This window comes from Rhamphochromis sp. 'chilingali', assembly GCF_963969265.1.
Source record: "Rhamphochromis sp. 'chilingali' genome assembly, chromosome: 2".
NCBI lineage: Eukaryota > Metazoa > Chordata > Actinopteri > Cichliformes > Cichlidae > Rhamphochromis > Rhamphochromis sp. 'chilingali'.
In genome coordinates this window covers 54,118,710-54,135,652 of record NC_137930.1, presented here as the reverse complement: position 1 = coordinate 54,135,652, position 16,943 = coordinate 54,118,710, and the positions used below count along the sequence as shown (strand labels likewise).

Genomic DNA, 16,943 nt, shown 5'->3' with positions numbered 1-16,943 from the left:
AGGCAATCGACCTATAATTAATAAATGTGAAAGTTCAATTAAATCTCCAAAAATATATGTTTATGAAGCTATAACAGTAAAATTACAGCTCTTGGTGGGAGTAGGCAGAATAACAGTATTTTAAAAAGCACTGGATTGAATTAGTTTTATAAATAGGACATAAAATGGAGATTTCGTGTTAGTGTTCCTTTGAGCTCATAAAACACAAAAGATGTCATATATGTCGGTCTGATATTCTTGCAGATACTAGATGATTAAGTATTACATAAAATTATGGTATTAAGTTGTGCTGGTCCATTTTGAGAACTATATTGTTACATCTGGCAGTGGCTCAATGTTTAACGCGTGCTTTTTTTTTTTTTTTTTTTTTTTTTAAATGTTAACAGTCTCCTCTCTTTAGTTTCTTTTTGGACACGGTGCGCATTAGCAGTCACCTAGATAGAATAAATTAGCTATGGTGTAAAGGAGAGTCAAGTGGGGGTCAATCTGTAATTTGTAACAGGTGAAAGTGGAATGAAAGCTTTTTTTTTGTCTCAATTTATTCAGGCAGTTTAGTTATTGCTAATTGTGTAGAAATAACAAAACAAAAAAATCAAACACAATCAAACTCTTCATTGCAACTCCACTTCAGCTGAAATTAACCCTTGGTAGTTAAAGTCACCACTTCCCCCACGACGCCCCTGCACACATACATGTGTTAATTATCTTGCAGACGTCACTTACTGTCCACAAGAGTGGATGTAAATGCCAGTGGCAAAAAACAAACAAACATGTAATTCATTTCTTGCCCTTGCTGGCTATGGACTGTGACAGGAGGTTACACTGCAGCAGTCCTACTGATCAGCATTAATGAGAAGTGGCTGCAGACTCAATGGGCAACCAGTAGGCAAATCAAAAGTCATCATCACGGACTCAATAACGTAACCTCCACAGTGATTAAACTGGAAGCAAAGAGATATGCACACATGTACACGATGGAACGGCCCGTCCGAAAATTGATGGCTTCTCTACAGGGCAGCTCTCTGGAGAAGTCCGATGAGAGCAATTACAAAGACAGAATCTTTAACAGAGAGCCTTGTCCACAGGAAAGGAAAACAATTTGTACCAACAGGAGACAGCTCAAAGTATTCAGCTTTCCACCCACTGGGAAGTATATCATCACAGTTAAGCTGACAAGGCAGAATCTGAGTTATAAAACTACTACAGTTGGTTTTTTCAAGGTCACACTGGCAAGCTAAGCTGCACAGAACCACTTACAACGTACAAACACATTGTTAACACTCACACATGCCAAAGCACTTCAACACACCTCAGCAATAAAATATAGAACAACTGTATGACACAAATCAGGAAGCATACCAACCTTTTAATTTATGAAGCTTTGTAGTTTTGTAAAAAACTTGTGTCTTAGACAGACACATAATAGCAATAAATGTATCTAATATATATTTTAGGCAAAGGAGAAAACTTTAATTTACCAGTAGCTGCAGTGTGTGACTAAAGAATCAGTTTTTCCACATTTCTACCATGAGAAATTTTTGTTCCGCTTCCCAAATTGTCATCTTAAAAATAATACTTTTTATTCAGTTTTACTTTCCTTTCCATCATCTCAAAAATGAAATAAAATAAAAAAAGCAACACGGCAAATCACACATGTAATCACTTTAACTTGTCTTGATTCATTACATGCAATTCGTATTCCTTTGTATTTTGTCAATTCATATAATTCTGATATTTAGTTTTGTGTGGCATACCCAGAACAGTTATATGCTAAGGTGTTGGTCTAAGTGCATTCCTGTGTCAGATATGTGTAGTAGGGCATGGCAGCAATCCCTTGTATTGGTATGCACACACAGAATAGGATTGCAAAGGTCAGTAAAGGTTACACAGCATGTTTACAGGCTTCTGTTGTCCATTTTGTCCCCCACACAGTGAGCGAAGTACAAGACTTTCCCCTTTTTCTGTAACAATCAACAGGAGGAGGCGCAAGAAAGAAAGAACGGGGAATGGAAAGTAATCAGTGCAGGTAAATCTATTTTCACAATGGAGAGGGGTAATCTTTCTGATAAAAGGGCCTCCCCAAACCCTGTATACAATGGCTGGAACTTGAAGCAAAAGAAGTATGCAGGCTTTAATTCCAGCCGTTCCACACACCGATAATCACAACACTTCACGAGAACAGAGGAATATTTTTTCCTCAGTTCTCTTTCAAATCTTTCCTTTTTGCCAGTTGTAAAGTCTGATGCAAAAATCCATTAGTGCTTTCACACATTTGCTTTTTATGCTTAAAGGAACTGGTGCCCACTCAGAATAATTGCAGTGAGACATTTGCCTCAGGCTTAATTATATTTTCTGGGGAAATACACAATTAGATTACTTACACCCCCCCTGAAAAAAACAAAACAACTTTTCTACTTTCCAAGTAGCAAAGTTAAACTGTTGGTGTATGATGATGGTCCCAGTGTGCCAAATTACAGTGCAGCTACTGTAACATGATTACTAGATTACTGCACAGCCACAAGTTGTTAAATTATAGTTTAGTTAATATATTGTTCAGGCTATTCTACCCTTATGCCCTATTCTCATTCAGTACAGAAATACGACCACTTCTGTTGTGTACTTCTCACTCACAGAAAAAGTAACCGGGCAAATCATTTGCTCAACTTTCATGTGGACTCGACTGAGCCACAAAGAGAAAGCAGACCTTGCATCATGTCCCTGTAAATGATGGAAAACCTAAGCAATGGCTCTAAAGCCCCTCGACTGTTGATTTGCTCCACTATCGTGACCCTATCAATATCTGTAATAAAGCAGTAAATGAAGCGCATTTCACTGCATACATTAGTAAATCCCACATTTCTCCCACATGCAATAATGTCCCTGCATGTCTCTCCCTTTGGATCTCCCTACAGGCGCTCCTTGACTTACAAGTGTAATGCCAATGCAGTTGCTTAGCAACTGCCAATGGACCAATTGCTTCTTCATTATTGAAAGCACCTTTCATGACTGAAGACACCTTTGATGACAACGTCTCTGCCGTCATTCTCCTTGATGTAGGAAGTGACATTTTAGGAATTTTTAAAGAGACTTTGATCCGAATCCCATTAACTGCATTGGAGGCATGATGTCCTGATGAGTGGCTTCTTGTGACAACCAAAAACCTTAAAGTGGAAATACTTGCTCTTTAAATCTCAAAAGTTGAAACAAGACTGAATAAATTAGGTACTTTGTAACAGCTAAAATTAAATATAATATTTAACAGTTCACATGTAATCTCAGTTACTCAGCAGGACACCAAGATAAGAGAAGTATGAAAAGTAAAGACGAAGGAAGGGTCATGTAAAAATAATCAATTATTAAGCAAGCTGGGAAGCACAAATAAAGAAAACAGATACAAGTTTATTATTTTGGCACCTAACAGTGAAACAATGGACCCAAACACAAGAAGAGCTCATGAAACTGTGATATTATATTTTTACAATACTTATAGGCATGTGAATTTAATACACAACAGGTGTGTGTCAGGAGAAAGACCAGATTAGTCTACCAGAAGTCAAGAATGAACCAAATCTCCCATAGTCTGGGACTAGCAATATTAGAAACAAACAAAACCCTCTCATTTGCAGGCTTTGTGACAGAACATGTGCCGTAGAAACGAAAAGCTGCTAAACACACGGAGGAAGATATTGTGGAAAAGGTGTGAACTCCGGACAAATCTCTGGTTAGCAACTAAAAAGATGCTCTGTAAAATATAATTGTATCATAGGAACAAAGCAATGTGTGGGTGTGAAGGAGCAACTGTGAACAAATGTGCTACTCAAAATAAGAAAGCAGATCTTACAGCCTGCTCTTCTTCTCTTTTTCCACAAATAACAGAAGATACAGTTGCTCAGTAGCCTCCAAATCCCCTCACCACCACATTTTGAATATCGACAGCACCATATAGTGCCAACAGCAGACAGCACACAAATTAAAGCCTCCACTAAACAGACTCTAGAAACAAGAGTGAGTAGTTTTTCCCCTCAATGAAATGTCCATCTCTTATAACCACCAATAATCATTTACAGATCTTCATAAACATATTACTGCATTGATTTCTCATTGCTCTGATGAAAACTGCTGCTTCCACAAAGGTAAGGACAGTCTTTTTCTCGCCAACTAAGATAAAGCTTCCTAGACTCTTATTGGACTTCAAATCTTCTAAGCCTAGAGTTACATGTCTTTTTTTGAATTTGGAGCCGCAAAGTGGTGACTAAAATCAGAAGCGGGGGTTGTAACAGTGGAACGCAAAGATTTGAAAGTAGGATACTGCTTCAGCCCTAATCGGTGTATGTCAGTCGCATGGTTCACACTTTAGGACGACTGCTATTAGTTACCAGAAGATGAACAACAGATATTCAGAAATTTTTTCCAGACTAAGAATGTCACAGTCACAACTTTATTGTGCTATTTTTCTTTTGTTAGTGAAATATCACGATGACTCCTGAATGAACTGGCAGATAATTTGTCAGAGATATTCAAACCTGGAACGTGTTAATTCTGAGACATTTTTGCAAATGAACTCCAGACCATTTATGGAGAATTAGATCCAGAACAAAGCATAGTTCATTTTAGCGCTGTTCGATATCGGATGACAATATAAAAACATCTATCGTTTCATTTTCTGCTAACGTTTGTTTCGTGGTGTCGCAAAATAAACTGTTTACAGCAATATTTTTTCATCATTTTGATGGTCACTGTAGTGGTTACATTAATTTCTTAAAGTTCTCTCTTTCTCTTATATTTAATATAACCACACTACCAACGGACAAGCGCCTGTTTTTATGCGTTGTGTTAGCAACAAAGACGGTAAAACCACCGCGTGTCCGCTTGTTTATGTTCCACATAAACCTTTCACAATAAAGCTCAAGATCCTGTTGAGACTTTTCAAAATAAAATGAATCACGTGAAAGATTATGCAGAATATTTACCGATGAATAGCAAAAAAGAGCCGTCAGGTGCTAAAAAATAAACCTTAGACTCAAAGGTTAGAACAGGCTTTTCCCCGCAGCACCCTGTGTAATAAATACAAAGAAACGGCGGCCTTTACAACGTGTGTCTAAAAATGTTTCGTTTCATGCATCGGTTAAAACACTTGACTCCAGGTACACGACGCCCAGCTGGAAACATTTCACGCAAGTCGAGCTGCCCGAGATTCACAGAATTTACAGAAAATGTAAAATTTTGGTGATTTATATCATTATCGGGACGATAGAAGTCTTATATCGGGATATGAGATTTTGGTCATATCGCACAGCCCTAGTTCATTTTACATACTTAGTAACAGGTGGAAATCCTCTGGTTTAGGCTATAGGAGTGACATTAGGAAGCAGAAGACATAACTCCCGCTCACTCACTAGACCTTTTACTATAGCACTGACTATTTTATCAATTGGTTCTCACATACAGCTCTGTCAAGAAAGAGCCGACACTGAAAATAACGGCACCGACTTTCTCTGGTAGCATCGGCAGGTCAAAGTTGTCATGTAATCGGCACCATTACACCATTACAAAACTTTATACAAATTCAGGTATCAGGTATCCCCTAGTGACTTGTCATTCACTGACATTTGTGCAGACGTTAATGTTTTTGAACTTTAGAGCCTGATCCACAGTCCTAGTTTTATTTATTCTACTTCCTTGCAAAAAAGACTCAAAAGGCCAACTTAAAAGCCACAGGCAACACACAATATGCTTGAATATGGGAATAACTCATATTTTGAGACAGATTCAGAATCCATTTATATTACTTACATAAGAAGAGATAGACTGTGTCAGGAATCAAAGAAAGCCTCTCTCTCCTCACTTGTGTACATCACACAGATGGCCCTGAGGGATTCAAAGCTATTCCACTATCTGACCCTCATTTCTGTCAGAGTATAGTGGCTCCTTTCTTATTACATTTTTTTTTATATTTTACAGTGAGCATTATAACCTCACAGAGCCTCACTCTTCATCTTGCCCACTCATTGATGAAATAGTTTACATCAAAATGACATCTGGCGCTTTCATGTCTTACTATTAACATGCATTATCACCTCTTAGTGACTAAAAAGACAAATTAAAAATGTGCTGATTTGCTTGTTGAAGGACAAAGTAAGTGGAAAATTATTCTGACAACAATTTGTAACTGCATTACCGCATCATGGTATCTCTGATTATGTGTGACCACATCCAATTTCTGGGGAAGACAAAGGGCAAAAAGGTTTTCCTTCATGCAGACTAGTGCTCCAGTCTCTCGTCTTTAAGTGTTCAGTATTTCCCAAACACTCTAAGATAGTTACTTAATGGTAATGAGATAATTCACTCCAGCAAACTCCCAGAAACATTCACAAGATCTGTGGACAGATCTACTTATGGTTTGACTACGAGTTGGATATTCAAGGTTTATTCCAGGGAGACTAGCTCTACTGGCTTTTGTGTTTTGACATAACCCATAGCTGAACTGCAAACTGCCTTCAGAGTACATTAATCCAGGGTTCAGTAAACGCCTGCAGTTTGGTTCCAACTATTCATACAAAGCAGATAAAAGCCTTACTGTTTTCTGATCTGCTCCCTTTTTAGCTGATCTCTATCAGAGAAGCTATTTAGTCAATTTCTCCCTTGTAAAGATTTATTTTTGGGGAAAAAATAACTAAGGAATATAATACACTTACTTTTAAGTACTGGCTTTCTGTGATATAAAACAAAAAAAAAGTGGCGAAAAACTCAGTAATTCTGAGTTTTAACTGCTTTAAAAACGCTCCATTTAATTTTGTTGATAAATCAACACAATCCTGACACATTCAGAACTAAAATGGATCTAGTTGGATTTACTAATACTATTTACACATTATCAGTACTCTTACCTGTAACCATTTTCTTAGGATGGTAGCTTCCTGTTAGCAGTCACTCAGTTTTATAGCTAGCTCCTTTAGCATTTTTAACTGCTCAATAAAACTATACCTGACTACAATTAATTACAGCACACTAATGATTCCATCATCAGTGGTAGAGCTAAGTGATTTCAAAAAAATTTGCGATTACAATATTTCTGTTGATATTGAGGAAAAAATTACAGACTCACCGTTTCATTGACGCGTGCAGCCAACAGCATTTATAAGTTCAAAGAAAATAAGGGAATTTTCTATCACCTCCCCATCCAATGAGCTATCATCACTGATGACACTACCAGATAAACTCTTAGGTTGATAAGTGGAGGGACATGGATCCCAACTATATGTCTATAATATCCAGCGGTAAGGGTTGGAAAATAAGGACCAGTTCCAGTTAAGAGCCGCCACCAAATTGCCCAATTCCTTGAATCCGTGCTGACATGTTTTCCTGAAAGTTAAGCACTGCTAAACAATGACGTCAAACTCATGTGAGTGGAGCCACTGCACACCTGACTCTCTCTCTCTCTCACACACACACACACACACACACACACACACACACACACACACACACACACACACACACGCCTGTCTGCTCTTTTTCCTACAACATGTTCGCACAGTTGAGTTAAACCAGAAATCTTTGAGGGACTACTCCCCAATATCCACCAAACACAAACCGGTAACCAGAATCTATAATCTATAATGACAAAGGTATGAAGAAAAGCTTCAACATCCAAGTACATTAAAACTCAGACTTCTTCAAAGTAATTATTCCCTTTCTTGACCAATGCTGGCTCTGATGTAGATGAAATTGCAAATGAGATTCAGTTGTGTGGCAAAAGGGCAGAGAAAAGAAGATGGGCAAGGAAGCAACAAAACTGATAGCTGGTGATACACAAAGGACAATCGAGAAGGCCAAAAATTCCTGTCTTGAGTCAAAACAGACCACCAACACAGGCCCTGGATACTTTACTCTTTATAGCACAGGCAAGATCTGTACACAGTTGGTCTGAGAACAGAAAAGCTCCTCGGTTACTATCAATGGATTATTGTGCTGACTCAAACAGATGATTACTGTCAGATCATCTGAGGACAGTTACCATGGAATGAACTTGCCCTAATGATTTCTGGGATTTGGAGTTTCCCTGTCCAATATTCAGTTATTACATAACCTAGCGGAGGGGGGAGTATATTCTTTTATAGGATGACCTACTCCATCCCAATTACGTAAGGGAAGCTTATTGTCCCAGTCATCATTGTTATTGTAAGATGTTACCACAAAATCTTTTTTTAAACAGTATAAATCTGTTGTAAAACCTGGTCTCACATATTGTGATATATCAAAGAGTGCATCAATAAATTTTGGCTTCCAGTGGTTATGAAACCAAAATATTTGGGACAAAAATAATTATTGTTCAAACTCTCTCTCTGTTTTCAGTTTGAGCTAATATGACCCCCCTGGTCATAAAAAAAAAGTAAAAGTCTTTGATCAAGAAGATCCATCTAAAGGAAATAAAACTAAAGATTGTAACAATGAACCATTAGAAAGTTCATTAAGAGTTCCCTGTAGCTGCCTTTGTCTCTGGAGCATTCAATCTCTCAGTCCATTTTTGGTGGCACGAAACAGTCTGTTGTGATCTTTGTCTCTTATGTGGCTACTGTGCAGGTCTCCTGAAGTAAACAGGTCTGATGGTGCCTGAGGCTCTCTTCGCTCCCATCTGCATCCATGGATATCCCGCAGTGAAGGCAGGGACTGAACTTGGCCTTGATAGGTTGGTTATATTTTAAGAAACACCCCTTAGCCAAAGCCTAATTTTTTTTTTAAACCCCCAAATGTATGTATTTGCATGTCATTCACATGATCTCTAAAGTTAAAGAAAATCCCCTATAAAAATATGTTAATACGTTAATGAATACCTGATTTAAACCAATAACATCTGTTGCTACATTTGCTGTTTGATTCAATTGGTCTTGCTGTTACTCTCCTCACCACTGGCTCATGCCCATGTATACGGCAGATAATGCATGCATATTATTTAATAAATGTGGCAATCAATTTTGAACATTCTGCCTCATCAGCCCTGGACTTGAGAGCACAGGCTGTAAACACAAAGCAATATCAAATGTGATCTCTCAACACCAGCAGCTTCATTACTGGGAGAAGAACATCAGCTATGTTAGAATAAATTTACTTTGCATTAATTCTAATTGCGGCACAGTTTGTCAAGGCCCTTATTTATACTCCAGTACTGAACAGTCTGGAACCAGTACCAAATTAATGCCTGCTCTCAAATGATAGGAGATGCACCGACTACAATTTGTGTTTTGTTTTTTAATAAAGGCTAACCTGCAACTTTCACCATGATTTTCTAAGAACCATTACTGTCAGCGTGCACTCAAAATTTTTTAAACTTCTTCTCTAATTTGATTCTCTAATTAGAATAACACATTGCTCAGTTAATATTTTCTGTACAGTGACTTAGAGTAACCTCTACCTCTTTTACTCAAACAAGTTGCAATGTTATATAGTTAAACACTTTTTTAACAAATAAAATCCAACTGAGAATGCACTATTTTACACTTAAGGTTTGTGAAGCAGCTCAGCACCTACAGCCCTAGCATGAAGTGGAGCTTATACTTAGAGACACCATCAGTCCATGCTTCTTTGAAGTTTGATTGAAGTCCAACTAAAGGGTTCATGCATAGCTTGTGTACTATAATGTTTTCTCTCCATGTATGACAAATAAATGCAGACATCACAAAAGTGAGGATTCACATCACTCAGAGCCAAGCAGACTCATCAATCTGTAACATATGCATTTGCATTATGAGTAAAATAGATATATTTATCATATTATGTATTCTATTTAGCCCCCCCCCCCCTTAGACAGGGACACAGGTAAACACAGTTAACCAAAGTTACACTACCATGAAAAATGCCGTGAACAGGGATGGGTATCGAAAACCGGTTCTTGTTGAGAACCGGTTCCCACTGTTTCAATTCCTTGGAATTGTTTGCCATTTTTGCAAACAATTCCCTTATCGATTCCAGTCACCCCGAATGACGTCACCACGTTGCGGAGCGTCAACTTGCAATACTTGCAAAGTAGATATTTCATTTAAGGGAGGAAACACTACGAATATGCAAAAGCATTTGCTCACAAAACACGTGATAACCTTAAATGAATGTCGTGTTTTTAATTCCGCTCCGGACTCGTGAATCTCAACCCAGCAGCAGCGGTAACGTTTGCACGTCCTCTCCCGTTAATGCAGCAGGTAACTAATCAACTAACAGTGCATATTATGTTAGCGCGATCTGCCTTATTACAAAACCTGCCATTGCTGTGCATTTAGGTGACCATGATGAGAGAGACAGAGTCTGGCTGGCTCTGATGCTGGCAGTTCTCGCTGCAGTCTACCGGTAGCGTCTCCTTTCAGGCCAGGATAGACGAATGTCACCGAGCAGTGACTAAGTTTGTGGTAAAAGGCTTGCACCTGTTTGCCACAGCAGATGCCCCGATTTTCGGTAAGTAGAGCTGGGCGATATGAGATTTTTTCATATCACGATATGTTTTTTTCATTTCAGGCGATAACGATATCTATCACGATATAAGCCAAATAACTATATTTGTAAGATTTAAATGTGCCGTTGCTCACAAGTAAAATGTGAAATAATCAGCAGCTTGTTTTTAAATATTTATTTCCCATAATAAGTTCAACAGGGTAGATGTACTTAAGGAACATGAGACTTTTTCAGATAAATAAAGGCAAATATTGCAAACTACACAAAAGGCAGCCGCTAAAGCGTTTAAGTTTCAAAATAGAACAAATGAAACAGACTAAATTGTCAATTCCACTTAGAAACAAAATATTAATTCTAAAAATAAATCTTAGTTTGTTTTACAGAAGAACAGACAAAACTGACTAACTTTTGTCAATATCAAATAAACTGAGAACTAAAAGGAAATTCTCAATCTCTCCTTGTTGTATAGCTGAGCTTTTCAAACAGTTTTAACAGTTACTTTAGTCTGACAAAAGCCGAATGACGAATTAGCGCTTCCAGTCAGAGACTGAGGCTACGTCCACACGTACACGGGTATTTTTGAAAACTGAGATTTTCTGTTTTCGTTTTAAAAAATAATCCCGTCCACACATAAAGGCAGAAATGAAGGAAAACGCTGCTATGAACATGCCAAAGCAGCAGGTGGCGCTAGATTCCTAACCGTGCAGAAATGTTGGCCAATCAGAAGTCTAGAAGCCTCGGAGGGAAAAAGTAAACAAAGCTGCGGCATAGAAGCAGAACCGAGTCGTATGTGTGGAGGGACAGTAACTGTGTGTATATGTAAGCATTTAAACACTGCAGAGAGTAGAATTAACAGTAACAGTATTGTAGAAATTAATTTCACCGAAACAATAACGCGGCGCACAGTGTGACGCATGCACCAGTTCATTGTATTTCCAGACTTGCTTTTGGCACAATTTACAGTGCACGCTACTCTGTTTTTTGTCAGACTTGAAATAGCCGAAATACCTTCACACTACGGAACTTCTTTGGCTCTTCCGTTCGACAATCTCTCCGGCATTGGAACCATCATCTGTTTTCTCTTCGGTCACGCTCGGTTGATTTTTCTAGTCGGCACACTCATTTCCTCCATTATGCGCTGGCTCCATTACCCGCTGGCTGCTTCCCAAACAAACACACGTGCGGCTTGGCACTTGTGCTGTGCGTAGCAAGTCACGCGACGTGACGCTGCGGCTGTGATTGGTTCAGCTCTGCGCTACTGAATTTGGATCGGCTGACCTTTTTTTTTTTTTTTTTTTAAGGAGGACAAGAGCGGCGAGGTCTATCGCGATAGCTTAATTTCTCTATCGAGTAAAAGTTATATCGCGATACATATCGTTATCGTTCTATCGCCCAGCTCTATCGGTAAGTGAATGTGTTTAATTGTAGGCAGGGACATTACTGAATATTCTTGTGTAATTGCTACAGAATAATTTATGTTATACTTTGTTATTGCTACAGAAGAATATTTATTTTATTATTTTACATTTACAATTTCTTTGCCCGGGGACCCTGTGACACCCCATTGAAGAGCCATAGGCTGTGGATCTCTTAAGATCTCACTGCTGGGTTTGTAAGGCCATGTTACTCCGAAATTTCTATCTTGTTCAAAGAGAAGATATAAAACAAAGTTCTAAGCTAATCGACCTTAGTGTTCTCTTTTTTAAAAAGAATTGATAAAGAATCGAATCGTTAAACAGAATCAAAAATGGAATCGGAATCGTGAAAATCTTATCAATACCCATCCCTAGCCATGAAGCTATTCTTCCTTTTCTCTCTGTCTTATGACTAGGGCTGCCACAAACGATTATTTTGATAGTCGACTAGTCACCGATTATTTTTGCGAATATTCGACTAATCAGATCATGCGTCCATTGGACGTAAAACGTACAGCTTATTGCACCACCACCCGAGCATCTCACACTTCTGATAATCAGTTGTTTGCTTGACGTTTATTCAGCTGTGTAAAAACTATAACTTTAATCTCAGCCAAACCGATTTACTCAGGAACAAATAAAATACTGAAAAAAGCCAAACAATAACAGTTTTAAGTTATCTAAGTGACTTATACATCACGTTTAACCTGAGTAGCGAAAGATGGCGGTGGGTTTGAAAATGATTTGCCGGGAGTCCGGTGTTCTCGCCGGCTCTAGTGAGCCTTGAACCCCGGCTCACTATCGAGCTGGTGGGTAACAGACGTCTCAGAAAGCGTTGGAGCGCTTTTCAAAATATGTGGTGTCTTGATAAACTGAGCAGATATCTGAGGTTTACACAGCTACATTCTTGCCTGAAAATATATTAAACGTTTATTTTGTGACCCAGAAAGAATAATAAGAGTAATATTAAACCTAACTAGTTGCCACCGTTGTTGGAAACTGAGCAGGGCCACGCTATGAATTCTGGGATAGGTTGGGCCACGAAGCGACCCATCCTTCAAATCTGAGGAAATGAAGGGCGCGTTTGTCGGCCGCATTTGTCGGAGTCTTCGAATTTGTCGTGTCGCTGTAAAGTAATCTGCCTGCGGGCACACGAGTTTGCGGTTCCTGAATTTGGACACAGCTACGATACCGGACACAGCTTCTTCTTCTTCGAGGTTTAACGGCCGCTTGCATCCTCGTACATGCAGTGCTGCCATCTTCTGTTTCAGTCCGTTATTACACTCTTAAATCCTACTACTTATTCCTGCGTCTTTTGGGATCTTACAAAGCTTCAAACGACGCTTCGACTATTAAATTAGTCGTCAAAGATTTTAATAGTCGACGTAATCGTGACTAGTCGACGTGGCAGCCCTACTTATGACGCACATGAATCTGTGTTTACATTCACGCACAGAGTTGCTGTAGTTTGCTTTTGCAACATCCATATGCATAAATAGATAGATGTATAATATATGAATGTATCACAGTTGAATATTACACACCCGCTCTTTTTTCAAAAATAATTTCTGCCAGATATTTTCATCTAATCAGCCCAATTTACTAGTTGCATGCCGCAAAAAAAAGAACAGTGAGGGACAGCAGTACAAGTGAAAAAGCTTTGTTATTTATCAAATAATGTGCAACACAGCGGTGTGCAAGTAAGGTAGGTGGCTTATGTTTACCATCTGTTACACTGGGGCAATGTGGGGGATGAAATTGAGAGGGAGAGACTCTTCTAATATGAAGCCACAGAGGGCTGCCAGGCATTGTTGGGGTTTCTATCTCTGGAATCACTCTTTACACAGCAGGCTAACTGTGAAGCTATCGCAGAAGCTGCAGAATAGAGTGCCGACACTTGGCGTACACGCACACCTGGGAGAGGGGGGGGGGGGTCAGCACACACGGAAAAAGGATGAAATGAACGAGCTCCCGCCTTTAAATGTACACACGACAAAAATAACACAATGCTCTATGACGCCGTCTCTGCTGTAAGACACCAACCAGTAATTATTACTACTTACACATAATTATTATTTTTGCTGTTTAATTTGCTCATCTGTGCAGCAGCAGCATATTATTACACTGACACTATGATTTTTGGACTGTACTACATTAGTTTTAAACAGGCGTACCAAATAAACAGGCAACTCTGAAATCTGGAGAGTTTACTCAGGAGAACTGAAGGCCCTGGTGGTGTAGCACAACCACAGGTAGCTTGAAATACCAGATGTCAAATGCTTGTTGTCCAGAGTAACTGTTAGCCAACCATAATTAAACGAGCTAATGAGGCAAGCTTTAATGACGCACTACAAATGGTTATTAGTGGCTAAAACTCTGCATGCCCAATTTTCCCCAAGAGACTACTGCCACATTACAGGAGAATTTTGAGTATTTCATGGGAAACTCCAAATGATTCAGCATTAAAGCACTAAAGTAAAAAAAGGGTTGAGTTAAATCACTTCATCCATAATGATAACAGTTTACTAACTACAATCCTGTACGCTTTACTTTTTTTCTTTCGCTTGTTTGAAGACAGCTTAAGATAAGATAAGATAGAACTTTATTAATCCCTCGGGTGGGTTCCTCTGGGAAATTCGATTTCCAAAAAAGCACAGCACCGACAGAAGTTACAGTTACAGAATGTTATTTTATTTATTTATATTTATATATATATATATATATATATATATATATATATATATATATATATATTAGGGGTGCAACGATACACAAAATTCACGGTTCGGTTCGATATTTTTTCGATACAAAAAAAATGTTCATGCCTTTTTAATTTGTCATTTATTAAAATTATAAATATATATTTTAACTCAAAAGTACAGTTTTTAAATTTAACCCTAACCCTTGTGCGCGTTTTTTATTTTGACAGCGAATGCGCACCTGCGGACCACTTATGTGCAGCCCTGGTTATTTAGCTCGTCATATCGCAGCCACAGAAATTATTTTGTCCATGAAACCATGAAGCTGCACTTTCTTTTTGCCTTATAGTCTGATTTGTCATAACTTCTCCGTTTTGTGGTAAGCTTTTCTTTGGCTGTCACTTCTTCACCCTGACCTGTCTTATTTGGCTCAGAAGAAATGAAATATATATCCTCCTGCTTTTACACACGCACTCACATAAGCTCAGCGATTCTCTGCGCGATCAACCTCTCACATGTTTAAGCTTGCTGCGGGAGATTTCACTTGTCATGTTTGCATAGTAAGCTAACGATTAATAAGACGATGTCAGAGGAATTGGTGCACAAATTATCATCACTCACAGATCAGTGCTGTCATTGCAAAGTGAAAGCAAAAAAACAAGCGCAAATTCAAACGCGATTTCAATATGTCACATATTGACAGTGGCTCACCGATGCCAATGACATAATTACCCAGCTACATTTCTGAAAGAATGCAAAAGCATTGACATATATTTTTCTTCCTACAATAGCCCGACGGGCAGGGAAGAGATAGATTTTGGTAGCCCGACTGAAAAAAATCGCTAGCTCCGGGACGTCGGGCTAGCGATATTGCAAGCCCTGTATCTGATTGAGGAATCACTCATCTTTGGAAAAGAGAGTTTATTACAGAGAAATGTCTCTTTCCAAAATAAAAGCTATACTATCCGCTTCTTCTGGGCTATATTCTCAGCAGCATAAGGAGAATCATGTGCTAACAGCTGTCTAAATGACTCGGCTAAAGTTAGTAGCATGCTTGTTGTTTTTGTCTTTGCACTAGGATGATGTCGGCGTAAATGTGCAGTCATATTCGTTGTGTTCCCACTAGTGATTTCAGGTTAATCTCGTTGAAATGACCTTAACGCCACAACACGGCAAATCTCCGTTAACGAGCTACCGCCGATCGCCCGTGCATGGGGCTAGACGGCCAACACGTTAATGAGCTAACTGCGCTAACACACTAGTTCCCACCCATGTAATTGAGCATTGCACCGCACATCCAACATACTGTTTTACTTTAGTCCATGACTCGCTTACCTTCAGGGTCATACGTCACATGAAAACCAAAATAATTCCAAACGCCAGATCTGAATGAGGTTCAATTTGCCTGTTGCAAGTAGAGCTTAACTTCTGTCTCGCTAGCTTGCCCTGCGCTCTTCCTCCTGACTATGCTGTCTGTGTTGAGTGCTCAGTGGATCTGCGCTCGACAGTGCAGCCTAGGCGGAGTAGTCGAACGCAGATTCACTGAGCGCTCAACACAGACAGCATCGTCAGAAGGAAAGTTGATAAAATAAATTACAAATGTTGTATTGTTCGATACATATGCGTACCGAACCGAAAGCACTGTATCGAACGGTTCAATATCGATACGAATATCGTTGCACCCCTAATAAATATATATACATATACATACATATATACATACATACACACACACACACACACATACATATATATACACATATATATATGTGTGTGTGTGTGTATGTATGTGTGTGTGTGTGTGTGTGTGTATATATATACATACACACACATACACATATATATATATATATATATATATATATATATATATATATATATATATATATATATATATATATATATATATATATATATATATATATATATATATATATATATATATATATATATATATATATATATATATATATATATACACACATACATACATACATACATATATATATATATATATACACACACATATATATATATATACACACACACACACACACACACACACACACACACTCACACATACACATAATATAAACAAATATAAAATAAAATATACAAAGGGGATAAATAGAATAAATAGGAATAAAAAATAAAAATACAAGTGAATTGCACATTTCAAGTATTGAGTCTATTGCACTGTTGACTATTTACAAAAAGTATTGCACAAGGTATTGTACAGTGAGGTGAAGAGGCACTACAGCTTAGTTGTTCCCCCCTCCTTTGTCCTCCTGTTTCCCCTCCCTCTCCCCTCCAGAGAGGAGTTAAACAGTCTGATGGCGTGTGGGACAAAGGAGTTTTTAAGTCTGTTAGTTCTTGTCTTGGGGAGAAG

The 16,943-nt window shown here is 38.5% G+C and overlaps 1 protein-coding gene across 1 annotated transcript in view; it reads right to left on the bottom strand.

The window, feature by feature from the left end:
- Positions 1 to 16,943, bottom strand: part of tp53i11b (tumor protein p53 inducible protein 11b) — a 46,551-nt gene that overhangs the window by 10,531 nt on the left and 19,077 nt on the right. The gene's annotated exons all lie outside the window — the stretch shown is intronic.